Source organism: Camellia sinensis, chromosome 1, assembly GCF_055761805.1.
Source record: "Camellia sinensis isolate YWXY chromosome 1, ASM5576180v1, whole genome shotgun sequence".
Classification (NCBI taxonomy): domain Eukaryota; kingdom Viridiplantae; phylum Streptophyta; class Magnoliopsida; order Ericales; family Theaceae; genus Camellia; species Camellia sinensis.
In genome coordinates, this window is record NC_138961.1 from 128,162,529 (window position 1) to 128,178,581 (window position 16,053).

Sequence of the window (16,053 nt, forward strand, 5' to 3'; positions counted from 1 at the left end):
TTATATTGAAATTGCTATACATTGGCAAATGGGTTTGCTATAATACACTGGTACATAATATTAATGAGTTTTTGATCTGGCTATTGTTGATTGAATTTGTTGAACTAGTGAAGAAAATAAAAGGAGAAAGAGAAGCATAGAAAAAAAGAAGACAAAATCAAAATCAAAATCAATTCGTGGGAAGTCATGGTGTTGCTGGCGTTTATGTTGACTGTGTTTGTTTAGGGACAGTTGGATCAACTGGTGAGTGTTGAAATTATGGATAGGGCTTCCATGGTGGTGGCCGTGGGTCTTGAGCTAAGTTGTACGTTGTTGTAAGTGTTCTTTTGGGAGTTACCTCTTAGTCGTCCTTCATCGGACCTTCATCGGAGTCAAGGGAGAGAGAGGGAAAGAGAGAGAGCCGGGCGTCCTTTGTAGGAGTCAAGGGAAGGAGGGAGTCGGTTGTCCTTTGTCGGAGTCAAGGAATGGAGGGAGAGAGAGAGAGAGAGATGAGAGACTTGTAATGAAATTAGATTTTGAATGACTTCTGAATGATGAGAGAGAAAGAGAAGGTGCGTGTGCTGAAGGTGCACGTGAATATCACGTGATTGTCCACGTCAGCTGGGGGGGGGGTGGGGTCGGCCTAACTGGGGGTCCGAAGCATTTTTGATATACATATATCTCTTCTTGGTGGAATTGGTATTACACTGTGCCACTGTCGGCATAGTTGCTCCCGTAACCTTGTTCAAGCTGTTAATCCAACGTTCTGGTACCACCGTTGCAAATCCTGGTAATTATATCCCTATTTTCATATTTATGGTCTGTTGCACAATGTCAAACTATGTTATTTTCATGCATGTATTTATGTATAGTAAATGCATAGTAAGTGTTTGTCAATATGTCTCAATAAAAAGAAAGTTTAACAACATGATTTGGATAATTGGATTTGGCTAATTTGCTTGTCCACCTGCTCTCAGTACCCAAAAGACACTTTCCCCTTTTGTTTTTTTGGGTTGGTTTGGGTTGTTAAAAGATTATCCAAAATGAAGAAAGCAAGAATATTCAGATAGAGGCTTCCTGTTTTAAGTAGAGTATGGGAGAGAATATGAACAAGGTGATATCCAACACTGATATGACTAGAACAAACCGACAAAAACCAAGGTAAATGAACATTTCTTAACAATATATATTGGAAAATATTTCTTCCATATTCATTTTTGTCCACAAAATTTCCCAGCATATGAAAGTAATAGATCAGACTGTGCTTAATGACACAAACAAATTATTCTTACCAAATCAAATTTCCATGGACTCGAATATCAATGGAACAGATGAAAAGAAATTAAGAAAACTATAAATAGGCTTAACTTTGTTAAGTTATAAGAATACTAGATATTGAATGTAGAGTGATAGTCTTTATAGAAGTAAAATCCTTAATATAATCTATCATTACATTGACAAATTTGAAATAACTACATGAGTATCCTAATTATTTCTTTGTTCAAACCTCCATACACAATCAATCTATTACAATTTATCAAGTTTAACCACAAACCAATTTCAAAAACAACAATTCAAATGGAGCTTTGTGATTTCAGAGCAAACCAACATGTGTGTAGATACATTAACCCATCAAAAGCTAACTAAAAACCCATCATACCATCAATATAAAGATCAAATTTAACAAAGCACAGAATGAAAAAAGAGCTTACAAACCACCAATTTCAAAACAAGTCTATCAAAACCAAGCACTTAAATATCATCATAACAGATAACCTTTCACACATACATATTTGCTAGCTGTTAAATATGAAAAATATGTATTTTGATTTTGTTCTAAAAGCACACGTGTGCTGCTCTAGTGGTAAAAATGTTATTTCCCAGACCGAAGGTCTTGGCTGTAAATCTCATTCACCTCACTATATGATTTTATGTTTTAAATAAGCTATAGTGTAGTATAGATAGATAGATAGATTAAAAGTTCATAATTAAAAAGTAGAACCCAAAATCACATTTGACTATCATATTGATTGTAAGAGGAGCTAATTTGAGCCCACTAAATTAATTAGGCCCAATAGTCCAAGAATGGTGGGCCCGAATTTATTGCAAGTCCAAGATTAGTAGGCCCGGATTTATCGCCATCAAACGGACCGAATCGCTCTAAGCCTCGAAAGGGTTCGGATCCACAAACTTAGAGACTTACTTGGGCCCGGACTCGAAAGGGCATTGAGCAAGCCTAGAGATCCGAGGCACTCGGACTCGAAAGGGTTCGGATCCACGAATCTAGAGATCCGAAGCACTTGGCTTCGAACGGATTCAGACGCAATCTAGAAGTCACTCCGTTAATGAGTCTCAGAACACTTGCGGGCTCGGAGCTTTTCAGGATCTACGCACCAGAACCATGGGCGTAATGGAGTTCGAACAAAGGACCCGATCCCGAGGACGGTGAATGGAGATAAATTCACTCTTTGGTTAAACTAGCCTATACCCGGGTCGAGGTGGCACGATCTAGGAGGTCCCTGAGACTCGGCAATATTTGCGGCAGGGCGTTCTCTTGAACTACCTCTGACCTTTATGCGGCAGGACGTCCTCTGGGACTACCCCTGACCCTTTGGGATGATTGGGGATCATTGGTTAGGTGTGGCTAAGAAGAAGGGTTCGCCGAGAGGTTGATCTCCTCTTCGGGGTTTTCCTCATCCTCGGAGAGGTCACCTCCTCGGACAAGGTGGTTAGAGAGAATATTCCCCATGTGTCTTGCACATGGGCTTCATCCTACATCATGAGGTGCCTATAAATAGCACCCACCCATACCTTTACAAGGGATGGATTTTGGAGATTTAACTCTTAGGAAAGAACTAATTTCCCTTCTCCATTATCAACCTTGAGAGTGAAAGTGGGAGATCCATGGGAGAGCCTTGCCATTATGCTCTCTCTAGCCATTTTGCCTTTTTCTTCATCCAATCTCTTATCTCCATCATCTCCTTTACTCGTGTTCTTGAGTTGAGACTATTGAAGAATCTAAGCCTCTCATCATTTTCCAGAGAATTCGAAGTTGTTCTTCAAGGATCTTCGAAGATCTTTGAATTTTTCCAACGACGTTCTTGAACCCTCTCATACATTTGGCGACTCTGCTGGGGAGGCGGATTGGTTAATGGTCTCAACGAGATCTGGAATCCACACAACTCCAACAAGGATGGCGGGAGAAGATGAAGTTCACCAACAAGGATCCTCTAATAGTGGTGATGACAGAACCATGGCTCCAGATCAACCACTTTTGCTTGAAGCCATTCAAGGACTTCAAAATACTCAGTAGGAGATTCTTACCACTCTTCAGAATCTCACTCACACCATGTTGGTGATGAGTTCTAATTTTGCACCAGCGTTAAACGGAAATCAAACTGGTGGTGGAGTTATTCTCGCCGAGGCACAAAATAAAATCCAAGGAGAAGTAGGCCCCAATCAACCTATGGCTCATGGCAACACGGCCACAGTAACACATGCTCAAACCGCAGTAGGCGGCAGCAGTTTGCCCATGCCCGGGCTCCATGGCGTGCCAAGCCAAGATCCAATGGTGACTAGGGGAGGTTTTGGTGTAATGAATGGCGCTCCGGCGACTGTTGGTGTCCAGGAAAACATGAGGAGCATGATGGCGCAAAAGGGAGCTCTGCCCGTACCTAATCTTGTTACGCCACCAGTAAATGTTATCCAAGCACCAAGCGGGCCTCCTTTGGTGCCGACAACAAATTTGCAAGCACAACCCGGTATAGCGGCGCCGTGCGGTGGACTCTACAGGCCTCAATTCAATATCCCATCACCAACTGGCTTGTCTATAGGCGCTGATGGCCAGTATCGTCAAATGTCCTCACCAATGATGAATCCGCAACACCAGAATGGCCAAGTCGCCCCTAGCTTAGTCTTCGGGTCCATAAGCCAAGTTCCGGGAATACCACCATCAAACTCTCTCCCTCAACAGTTTCTCACTGTCGCCGATGTGCAAACCAGGTTCGATCTCGAACGGGGCAAGAGGACTTTACCCTTTTTGCCTGATCCGGATGTCAAGCCGCCTTATCCCATTGAGATGCTGAGCTATCCATACCCTGAGGGGTATACAGTGCCGAAGTTCATCAAGTTCGATGACAAACAAGGAAATGCTCGAGAACATGTTGTTCAGTTCATCGAGACTTTGGGGATTCATGTTCACATCATGTCCTCCGACTGAGAGAATTCTCCAAGTCCCTCACCGACTGAGCATATAGTTGGTACGTTAACTTGGCCCTAAACTCTGTTCGAAGTTGGGAAGAGATGGTCAACAAATTCCACGCCAAATTCTTTCAGGTGGCCGAGCAAGTGACCACACTTACCCTGTGTAAGGAAGAGCAGCGGGAAGGTGAAGATATTCTTGAATATGTGAAGAGATTCCAAGACAAAGCCATGGACTGTCATGAGGCTGTGGAGGAAAGCTACTTGGTCCAAATCTGTGTTGAAGGGGCATTGAATGGGTACAAGATGCTTCTTGTTAATCACAAGTTACCCACCTTCTCGGCACTAATTGAAGCATCTCGGAACATCAAGATACCTCAGTCTCAGGAGATCGGGTTCGAGACTAGTTATAAAACCAACTTCAAGTCATCTCGAAGACCTTCTATCACTGCGGCTTTCGTGTCTTCTACCCGAAAGTCGCAGGGGGAGGAATTTAGAGGTCAGAAGAGGAAAAACTGAGAAGATGACACTTCTTTTCCATGTAGTGTTGAGGAGGTGAAGGCCTTAGTTAAAGAATGGGTGGCAGACGGAGAACTAAAGTTGTCTCATGTCGAAGAGCTTTTGCCGAAGAAGGACCGCGAGGGTCCTAATTATTGTGTTTTCCACCGATCACTAGGACATCCTACAGAAAAGTGCCGGATGCTTAAGAAGATCTTTAGAAAGAAAGTCGAAGCACATGAGATAGAGTTCAGAGAACAGGAGCCTTTGGATATCTTAGAAGACATGGCTATGATGGTGCATGATGGCCACAACCCGAGCAGCTGGTGAAAGCTTTCGAAATGATCTTGCAACTCTAGGGGCAAATTTCGACATTCCGTAGAAGAAGTCTATCTATGACATTTACAATTTGTATTTACTGCATTGTCTAAGAATTTTTCTATCTTTCTTTCTTATGTTATGAAGAAAGTTATTTCCTCTATATTATGTATCTCCATTAGAAGTTATTTTCTCTACATTGTATATCTTCATTGTGTTATGTTGCTTGAAACAGTTTTCAATTTTTATTGCCCCTCGAAGAAGAAAGAGGAATAGTAGACTTGGTTACCAACCTGAAGGGACTTTTCTTGACACAGTAGAAGTGTACTCCCACTCAGAGAGGGACAACCTTTGTTTCAATTAGTTGCCAAAATAGTGTGTGCTCCCACTCGGACCTCCAAAGAGCAGCCGAGGGTCTTTCTTGCTAAAGTAGAGTGTTGTACCCACTCGGGCCTCCGAAGAATAGTCATTGCTTCCTTCAATGCAAGCTTCGAGGGTCTTTCTTGCTAAAGTAAAGTGTTGCACCCACTCGGATCTCCGAAGAACAGTCATTGCTTCCATCAATGCAAGCTTTGAGGGTCTTTCTTGCTGAAGTAGAGTGTGTGCTCCCACTCGGACTTCCGAAGAATAGCCCTTACTTCCATCAATGCAAGCTTCGAGGGTCTTTCTTGTTGAAGCAGAGTGTGTGTTCCCACTCGGACTTCCGAATAATATCTCCTGCTTCCATCAGTACAAGCTTCAAGGGATCTTTTTGCCAAAGAAAAGAGTGTGCTTCCACCCGGACTTCTGAGGGATAGCCCTTGCTTCCATTTGGACTTCCAAGGAACGGACCTTACTTCCATCAGTGCAAGCTTCGAGGATTTCTCTTATTGAAGTAGAGTGTGTGCTCCACCTCAGACTTTTGAAGATCAAATCTCGTTTCCATTAGTGCGAGCTTCGAGGATTTCTCTTGTTGAAGTAGAGTGTGTGCTCCACCTCAGACTTTCGAAGATCAAATCTCGTTTCCATCAGTGCGAGCTGCGAGGATCTCTCTCGTTGAAGTAGAGTGTGTGCTCCCACTCAGACTTTCGAAGAGCAAATCTCATTTCCATCAGTGCGAGCTTCGAGGATCTTTCTTGTTGAAGTAGAGTGTGTGCTCCCACCCAGACTTTCGAAGAATAGACCTCGCTTCCATCAGTGCGAGCTTCAAGAATCTTTCTTGCCGAAGTAGGGTGTGTGCCACTATTTGGACTCCTGAGGGACAGCCTCGAACTTCTGAGCAACAGCCTTGCTTCTGCTCGGACTTCCAAGAGACAATCTTTACTTCTATTAGTGCAAGCTTAGTAGACTCGGTTACCTCCCAGAGAAATCTTTCTTGCCAAAGTAGGATGTATGCTACTTTTAGACTCCCAAGCGACAGTCTTGCTTCCGTTTGAACTTCCGAGGAACAGCCCTTGCTCTCATTAGTGCGGGTTCCAAGGGCGCCGAGGTCATGGATTTCGATCAAGAATTCATTTGCCTGAAATAGCAAAGCCAACAAACGAGATAAGCAATATCGAGTTCAGATCATAATTCAAGCATTATCACGTAAAGCTACAACGGTCACACAAAATTTTGGCATAGGCTATATATTTCCCAAGCATCCACAAGATCAACAAAACGACAATCAATCATTCGACAACAAGAATTATATACAATATGAGGGTCTCATTTCCTTGGGTTTCATCGACAACAACAAAATATATTTTATTTATCCTATTCAAGCGAAGCTAGCAACAACACTCACTTGGATTACATATTCGTATTCTATTAATCTCAGAATGGTCAACACAAGTGCTTAAAAAAAAGGGCAAATTACATATACCCCCCTCAAGGTTTGGCTAAATTACAGATACCTCCCTGAGGTTGAAGAAATTACGAATTCCCCCATGAATGCTATATTTGCATAAGAAATTAGGGGGTAATTTGTTATGAAATATAAACCTCAGAGGGCAAATTGTTATAAAAATACAAATCTCAGGGGGTGGGATGTAATTTCCGAAACCTCAGGAGGATATCTGTAATTTAGCTAAACCTCGAGGGAGGTATATGTAATTTGCCCAAAAAAAAAATGAAGCTCAATATTCAACGTAATCCCATCGTGCCTTTTCTCAATGATAAATGCCAACAAGCCATATTCAAGGTCAAGTTTCAAAACATGAATTTCAAGACTACATTTCTCATGCAAATCAAGATTCAACAAGGACTTTATTTCTCTCAATGACCAAGCACTAGCTATTCAGAAGTCAAGAACACAAATCCCAAATTTATTTTTTGCAAGCCCAGGTTCATGAACAAAAAAAAAAAAAAAAAAATACATATATATATATATATATATATTTTTATGTATCAGAAAAATCAAAAAAAATTCAAGAATGGGGTTTCAGCAACACTTGCGCACAAACCGAGAATGACAGCGCAACCGGCACCGCGCTGAGTCGGCGGCATGGTTGGTGTTGATTAATCACGGCTGGAACCAAGGGCGATGAATTTCAGTGGGTGTGAGATCAAGGCCAAGATCTGGGGGTTTGGAACTCTGAAAAGTGTTGATAAGCTGAGATGGAGGACCGGTGACGAGCTGGATGGTGTTAGGCAAAACCACACATATCGCGTTGAGTGGGCGACGTGTGGTTCGCGTTGAACAGCCGAAGACGAAGGCAAAGCGCTGGACAGCCGAAAACGAAGGCAAAGTTGTAGCAGAGAAAGGTGGACAGCAGCTTGGGTCACGACGTTTGCAACAGGTGGTCGCCAGCGGAGCAGGACCGGGATCTGGTGTATCCAGAGCTTAGATGCGCTGTGAGTACTTCCAATAGCAACAATGAATTAGTGGAGATAGGCAAGATTGCAAAAAATTCCAAATATTTACTTCGCAAATCAAAGTTCAAAGCTTAAATATATGTGTATATAATATATATATATATAGTATGGTACAAGAAGAAGGAGAAGAGGGTTTCAGTAGAAGTAGCAAGATCAGATTCGAAGCAATAGTGAGCAAAGAAGAAATTGAGAATGGAGCAAGGAGGTGGCGGAGCGGCTGGGCAGACCGACACCGTGCTGAGTCGGCCATGTGGTTGGCGTTGATTAATCACTGCTAGAACCAGTGAGTGTAAAGCAAGGTCGAGATCTATGTGCTCGGAGCTTTGAAAAAATGCTGCTAAGCCAGGAGGGCACACCAACGACGAGGTGAACAGCGTTAGGCAAGACCACACACGACGCGTTGAACGGGCGACGTGTGTGGTTGGCACTGGACCGTCGAGGCCGGAGGAAGAGTTGCAGCAGAGAGGCCAACAGTGGTCGAGCTCGGCAGTCGAAGGCCAGAAGCAGCCAGAAGCAGCAGTGACGTCGTTGAGGAGTCGGCGTTGGTGCTGGTCAGCGAGCTCCGGAGTGTCTGGATCTGGGTCGTGACGTCCGCAATGGTTGGAGCTGGGACAGGTCGGTGGCGCTGCTTGGAGCTACGACGGCCAGCATGCAAATGGTGGTAGTCTTTGTTTTGTTGAAGAAGAAAAAGGTTGGGTTGGTCTCGGTCAAGTGAGTCAAAAAAAAATTCGGTGAAGAAAACACGGTTTCAGAACTTGAAATCAGAAGAAAATTGGAAGATCATGCAAATGGCAGTGGTCTTCAACGTAGGGTAGAGCCTCTGGTTTGTTGAAGAGGGAGAGCACAGCATTGGCCTCTGATTTGTTGAAGAAAAAAAAAGGGTCGCCTGAGTTGGTCTCTCTTTTAGAGAGAGAAGGCTGAGAATAGGGTTTAAAAAAAATATATAATAAAAGAGGATAAGGACAAAATTTATTTGGCCTCAAAAAGGAAGGGTTTGATTCTGATGGTCCCTTGTGTGCTAAGGATGTACATTTATATATATAATAAATCTCCGAATATTCTAGAGCATCTTTGGATTTGAATTTTTTATACGACCCCGCTACGTAGCTCGAAATTTTTTGGCACGAATTTGGCTCGACACCAAAACGACGTCGTTTTGGTGTTGGTTTTTTTTTTTTTTTTTTTTTTTCCTTTTTTCCTGTGTTGTTTGCAGAGAAGGAGAACGGAGAAGAAGAAGAAAAGGAAGAAGAAAAAGAAGGGAGAAGAAGAAGGGTGGAGAAGAAGATCGGGAGGAGGAGGAAGGAGGGAGGGGAGGGGGCCATAAAAATTGGGCTGGAGGAGGAGGCGGGGCTGCGCCGGGCTAGCTGCTGCGACGAACTGGACAGGAGACGATCGGTGAGGCGGTGGTGCGACGATCGGCGAGGAGGTGAGGAGGTGGTGCTGCGACGACGGCGGTGGTGCTGCCTCCTCCTCTTTCTCTTCTCCTCTCTTCTTCCTCTCTTCTCTCACTCTTTCTCCTCTCCTCTTCCCTCTGTTTCTCTTCTCCCTCTTTCTCCTCTGCCTCCTCCTCTTGCTTGAAAAAAATTTCGAGCCGTTTCGAGCCGTAGAGTTTCGAGCTCTGGATCATTTTCATTTTTTATAAATTGTTAAAGGAAATGCAAAGTCAAGTTTGACCCCAAAAAAGTGGGCCTTATACATTCAAAAAATAAAAAAATGATGGTGGGTGTGCTTTATTTTTGCTTGGAGTGAAAAATATATATATTTTTTGAGATGTTCTATGTAAAAAAAAAAAAAAAGTCAATGTTAAAAAAAATAAATAAATAAAAAGAGAAATTTATTTATTTATTTATTTTTTTAATATTACTTGTCGATTTTATCTGTAAATTACGGTGAATCCTCAGCTTTATCCTTAAACTTTGTCAAGACCAAACATTCTCGAAGACATAATGCGAAGCATGGCTGACAAGGTGAAACTATGTATGTCCGAGAAAATTATAATTTCTCATACACGAAAGGGGCAAATGTAAGAGGAGCTAATTTGAGCCCACTAAGTTAATTAGGCCCAATAGTCCAAGGATGGTGGACCCGAATTTATCACAAGTCCAAGATTAGTGGGCCCGGATTTATCACCATCAAACGGGCTGAATCGCTCTAAGCCTCGAAAGGGTTCGGATCCACGAACTTAGAGACTTACTTGGGCTCAGACTCGAAAGGGTATTGAGCAAGCCTAGAGATCCGAGTCACTCGGACTCGAAAGGGTTCGGATCCACGAACCTAGAGATCCGAAGCACTTGGCTTCAAACGGATTCAGATGCAATCTAGAAGTCGCTCCGTTAATGAGTCCCAGAACACTTGCAGGCTCGGAGCTTTCCGGGATCTACGCACCAGAACCATGGGCATAATGGAGTTCGAACAAAGGATCCGATCCCGAGGACGATGAGTGGAGATAAATTCACTCTTCGGTTAAACTAGCCTATACCCGGGTCAAGGTGGCACGATCTAGGGGGTCCCTGAGACTCGACAATATTTGCGGCAGGGCGTTCTCTTGAACTACCCCTGACCTTTATGCAGCAGGACGTCCTCCGGGACTACCCCTGACCCTTTGGGATGATTGGGGATCATTGGTTAGGTGTGGCTAAGAAGAAGGATTCGCCGAAAGGTTGATCTCCTCTTCGGGGTTTTCCTCATCCTCGGAGAGGTCACTTCCTCGGACAAGGTGGTTAGAGAGAATATTCTCCATGTGTCTTGCACATGGGCTCCATCCTACATCATGAGGTGCCTATAAATAGCACCCACCCATAGCTTTACAAGGGATGGATTTTGGAGATTTAACTCTTGGGAAAGAACTAATTTCCCTTCTCCATTATCAACCTTGAGAGTGAAAGTGGGAGATCCATGGGAGAGCTTTGCCATTATTCTCTCTCTAGCCATTTTGCCTTCTTCTTCACCCAATCTCTTATCTCCATCATCTCCTTTACTCTTTTGTGTTCTTGAGTTGAGACTATTGAAGAATCTAAGCCTCTCATCATTTTCTAGAGAATTCGAAGTTGTTCTTTAAGGATCTTCGAAGATCTTCGAATTTTTCCAACGATGTTCTTGAACCCTCTTATACACTAATCAAGTTCCTTGTCATTGTTCTTGTGTAACTGAGGAAAGAGGAGGACATCTTGAGAGACTCAAATTCTCAAACACACCCCCTCTTTTTTTTTTTTTTTTTTTTTTGGTTCTCTGTTTTTGTTTTAGAAAATGACTTTGTAAAATGATGTCTCCATTCTAAGATATCAAAAAATTAGTTGGTAAGATTTTCTTCCTTGACAGCAATGCTTTTATTTCTTTGTTTCATTAATGGAAATTGGTATTGGGATCATTCTGTTTTAAAGTCACTGCTATGATTGTTGGATTGGCATAAAAATCACTCACATAGAAGTTAGCTAAAGTTGTTATTATTAAAAGATGAATTTGAATTGACAAATATATCCAAACTATTCTTTTGAATATAATGTCTATTTAAATTTTATAGTATCCTTAGCTAGGAAGCACGGGTGTGGGTACGGGTACGGGTACCATACGTGTACATCGATATGGCATATTCAAAAAAAAAAAAAAAAGCTACGAGCACGACTGGGGTACATTAATTTTTTTTTTTTTAAATTTATAGCTAAACATCCAATATACAAATCAAAGTTTAATATCATAATTAAAAAATCAAAAAATAAATCATTTAACAATACTAACAATACTTGCAGTTGAACCTATACTTCCTCATGAACTCATATTCCTATAACCATTATTAACAAAATAAGTTGTGAATTCTTTCACTTCATTCACTCTTGTAATTTTCAAATAACAATTTAAAAGCATCAATACTATGATAAAAGCAATTAATTTTTTTTTTTATCTTTTATTTTATATAATTCTAAATGTCTACTACAATACAAGACTACAACAATAAGAAGAAAGGGCACAAAGTGGGTGATTTGATTTTACATTGCCTAATTTTTTTGAATAAGGTTGTAGTTTGCATCAAATTTTAGTTGCTTTGTGGGAAAAAAATGTAATATATATATATATATATATACATGAAACAAATTGGAAATATGAAAAAAAATCTAAAAAAGGAATAAGAAGAAGAAAGAGTAAGAAGAATCTAAAGAAAAAAGAATCGAAGAAAGAGGAAGAATCTGAAAGAATCGAAGAAACAAAAATCTGGAGAGAAAAAAACTCACCAATGAAGAAGAAAAAGGAAGAAGAATCGAAGAAGAAGAAAGAGAAAGAAGAATCGAAGAAGAAGAAGAAGAGGAACTCACCGATGGAGAGTAGATTCACTGTCAACCAGCAGTGTCGTCTTCGATGGAGGGTAGATTTTGTTGAGTTTGATACCCTGGTGGACCCAGAAATACAACCTTTATTGAAAACACTCTAGTACACAAAACATTTGTACACAATCACTCACTAGTACACTCCACTTATCCACTCACACATACATTTAAGCACTCACACTCTGTGTCTTCCTCACACAAGACCTTGAGACACTTCACACTAGATAGTACTTGACCACTCACTTTGGACTCACTCTTCTTTCACTCAATTGTCCAATTGTCCAATTTCTTAGTACATGCACTCATCTCATATTTATATTAGTTGAAAAAATTTCTAGAATACACTCATACTTTTCTTACACTCTAGAACAATCTAGATTACTCTATTATATATTAGAGCTTTCTATTATTGTCTAAAATATTCTAGAACTTTCCGAAACTTTCTAGATTTCTCTAGTTTTCTCCAAAATGTTCCGGAACCTTCTAGGATATTCTGGAATCTTCTGGATTTTTCTAGGTCTTTCTAGTACCTTCTAGATCTTTCCGGAGTACTCTAGATTCATGTGGAAACTTCTAGAATATTCTAGAGAGAAGATTCTAGAGAGTGAGGAGAGTTAGTGATGACTCTCAACACTCCCCCTTAGCACTAACTCTCATTTCTAGATTATGTAACCATACCACATTGTTTTAGAAAATCTTCGTGAGTATTTCTGCACCCTGGTCCTCTACCTCGATAAACTTTGTCTCCATCTCTTCCAATATTTTCTTCTCTCTTTTGAAATGATTTATTCTTCCATGGAACACCACGTCCTTGGCCGAATATACAATCTCGATCCTTGGGCTTAAGTACCGAATGCCAATTTCGACTCTGTCTTTGTCACGCCCCAAGCTCCGTGACAACGCTGCACACTTATTTAAGTGAGCATGCAAGGCTAAGAGTCCAATCACATAACCCACAATGTAAAATACTCAAATTAAATCATTACTTATCATAATGCTAAATTCCATAAAAATAAATGATTCTTATCATATGAAATTGTCAATCAAGTCAACAAATATAATTCACTAACAAAATAATAATCCAAATACTTAAATCATAGTCCCACTCTCGGCACTCCCATAAGTAAAAATCCCGCGCAGCTCTACTTCTTAGAATCTGGAAAAAATAAAATAAAATAAGGGTAAGCTAGACAGCCCAGTAAATAACCAACCATCACTGCTACCTGGATCAAGTATACAAAAACCCGTGACAAGGCCCAGAACCACACATAGGCCAGTGGTAAAGCCCTGAAAGAAACTAGTTTCTGTGTCAATAAATAACCCCCATTGGTTAGGGTCCAAATCATAGTCAGACTAGAGTGATGTTCTGCATTCAAACAATACACAACTTTTAAATAAAATATTCGATATTTTCAGAATAAACATTTGGCATAATTTTCCAAATAATTTCACCAAATATTTAAATAATTTTCATAATAATATTCGATGTTGTTTTATACTTGACCCATATTTTATTTTAAAAGAACATGAAGGCTATAAATAAATATTTATGATTTTAAACGATTCAATAGGAATAAAAATGAACCAACAGTGATAGAGTGTTACTTACACCAAACGCTTAGAAATAATATTCCAACACCAACTCCAAACACCCAGCACCACCACTTTAATCACACAAACCTAATAAACAAAACCTCAAATAAATTAATATTTTTATGTGTTACATACACCCACAAAAGCCCCACCATATTAGATTAATGTATTGCTTTAATATCCAAGTGATCAAACCATTCAACCCAACTTTATAGCCAAACACACCCTTACCCATGATACAAAATTCCATTGTTTCTATTACCCATCCAAAGTTACACTTACACATTGTACCCAATTCTCAAAACTTGAGTAGGCACCTATAGATCTTTCAAACCCCCTTAATGCATTGATTGTTAAATTCCTCAACATAAACTTAATAATTAACAGTAAAGACAGATTTTACCTTAACCAATGGGTGTCTCAAACTCACCAACGTGCTGCCTCCAATCCCTATTGCGGCCTCACTTGAACCTCTCTTCTCTTTTTCTTTTCTTTTTTCTTTTACTTTCTCAAACCCTAGCCACCTATGGAGCAATTTCCAGCCTCTGTTTTGTTTGTTTCCCAAGACTTAAAGCCACAAGAGGTGGGCTTGTTAACCTAATTTCTCAAAGTTACAAAATTACCCTTCTAAGTAATAGAAAATATAATGCCATCTCATAACTAATTCTTTGATATTAATAAATGACCCATATAAATTAATTTAATTACTAATCTATCAAATAAAATAATCCTACACACAACTTGGGTTTTACAGTCTTGATGCAATACCTTCCTCTTTCATCATCTTCCTCCAATTGTTAAATTTTGTTGTTTCCTGAAATGTTATTGACTCCTTTATATCATCTATCTTAGCAAAGGTTGCATCAACACACCTTGGATTATGTTGACATTGCCTTGCAAATATTGATTGTTGTAGCTTTATCACTTCTTCAACTTCTTCTTCTTCTTCTGTTTGCTTCTCCAACTTCTCTGGTTGGTGAGCTTCTGGATCTTTAAATGTTGAAGACTGAGACTCAATTGCAAGAATCGACTCATCTGTGATAGAGTGTGCATCCACTTCCTTGGTAACTGCATTGCACTGCTCATGTACGCCTTCATCGAAGTCTATCTCCTCTTCTGAATCTGCTTGAGTAACCACAAACATTGTAGGAGATGCTTCAAAATCCCATTCTTCTTCAAATTCTGGCTATTTTTCTAAGTAACCTGGTTCCAAGGTCTCGAACATTGCACATGAAGCTTGGAAATCTCATTCTTCTTCACTGTTGTCTTGGTGACTTTTAAATGTCACCAATTACCTTCTTGCCTTCTCTTTGAACGACAATCTTTTGCGTAATGACCTCTCTTTCCACATTTGTAGCACTCTATGTTATGCCGCCAGGGTGCTGAGGATCGTCGATCATGGTTGTTGCTACCAGATTGAGCTCCCCCTGTTTGAGAGCTCCCATCCTGCTGCTGTGATTTGGTGTGTTCTTCATTTTTCTTTGGCCTTACAGAGTTAGGCTGTCTTGGTCCACCATGTCTTGGTCCACCCCTTCTATTATTATTACTGAAGAGTGCCTCCTCTTCATTCTTCAATGAGACCCCAACCATTTGTTTGCATAGGCTTTCTTGATTGGCCAATAAATTCTCCAACTCTATAAGAGATGGTTGAATTGGCCAACCCCTTATAGCTGTAATGAATGCATTATACTCGGGCCTTAACCCAGGTATAATGATCCTCATCTTTCTTTCCTTATTAATATTTGCTTTAGGATCTAGATCTGAAATTTCATGACATCGATCCTTAATTTTTGTGAAATATTCACTTATGGACTTACTTCCTTGAGTGGTAGACATCAACTCATTTTCTAGAAATTGGAGCCAGGCATCATTTGTTTTTGAAAACAATAATGCAAAGGTGTCCCATGCTGCCTTGGGTGTGTCATCATTCCTGATACGCCCGAGCAACTCATCCTATATGGTTGTCTTGAGCACATACATTGCCTTTCCGGCCTTGATCTTCCATTTGCGGAGTGCCTCGACATTTTCCGTGGAAGGTGGTGCAGTCTCATTTCCATTAACAACCTCCCACAAATCCTGCCCTTCAAGATAGGACTTGATGCGACTCTGCCAACTCTGGTAGTTGTTGTTGTTGAGTCTTGTGACTCCACTCGTTGTGTTCACAAGATCTACCATCGTGACTTGGTGTGATCCTCCTGCACTTTCACCAAGTAAGTGTGGTCACTAATCCACAAGCTTCACGGTCTTAAATTGTGCACGATCAACTCAAGAAAACAGTCCTTGACTGCCTTGCTCTGATACCAAATTGTTG

At 40.7% G+C, this 16,053-nt stretch overlaps 1 long non-coding RNA gene across 1 annotated transcript; it reads right to left on the reverse strand.

Annotated features, from left to right (window-relative positions):
• Positions 1-12,432, reverse strand: LOC145797278 (uncharacterized). The gene is made up of 2 exons (XR_014338595.1): positions 12,138-12,432; positions 1-800 (listed from the first exon to the last, which is right to left on the reverse strand). It is a non-coding gene; the product is annotated as an uncharacterized LOC145797278 (long non-coding RNA).
• Positions 12,433-16,053: the final 3,621 nt, after the last annotated feature.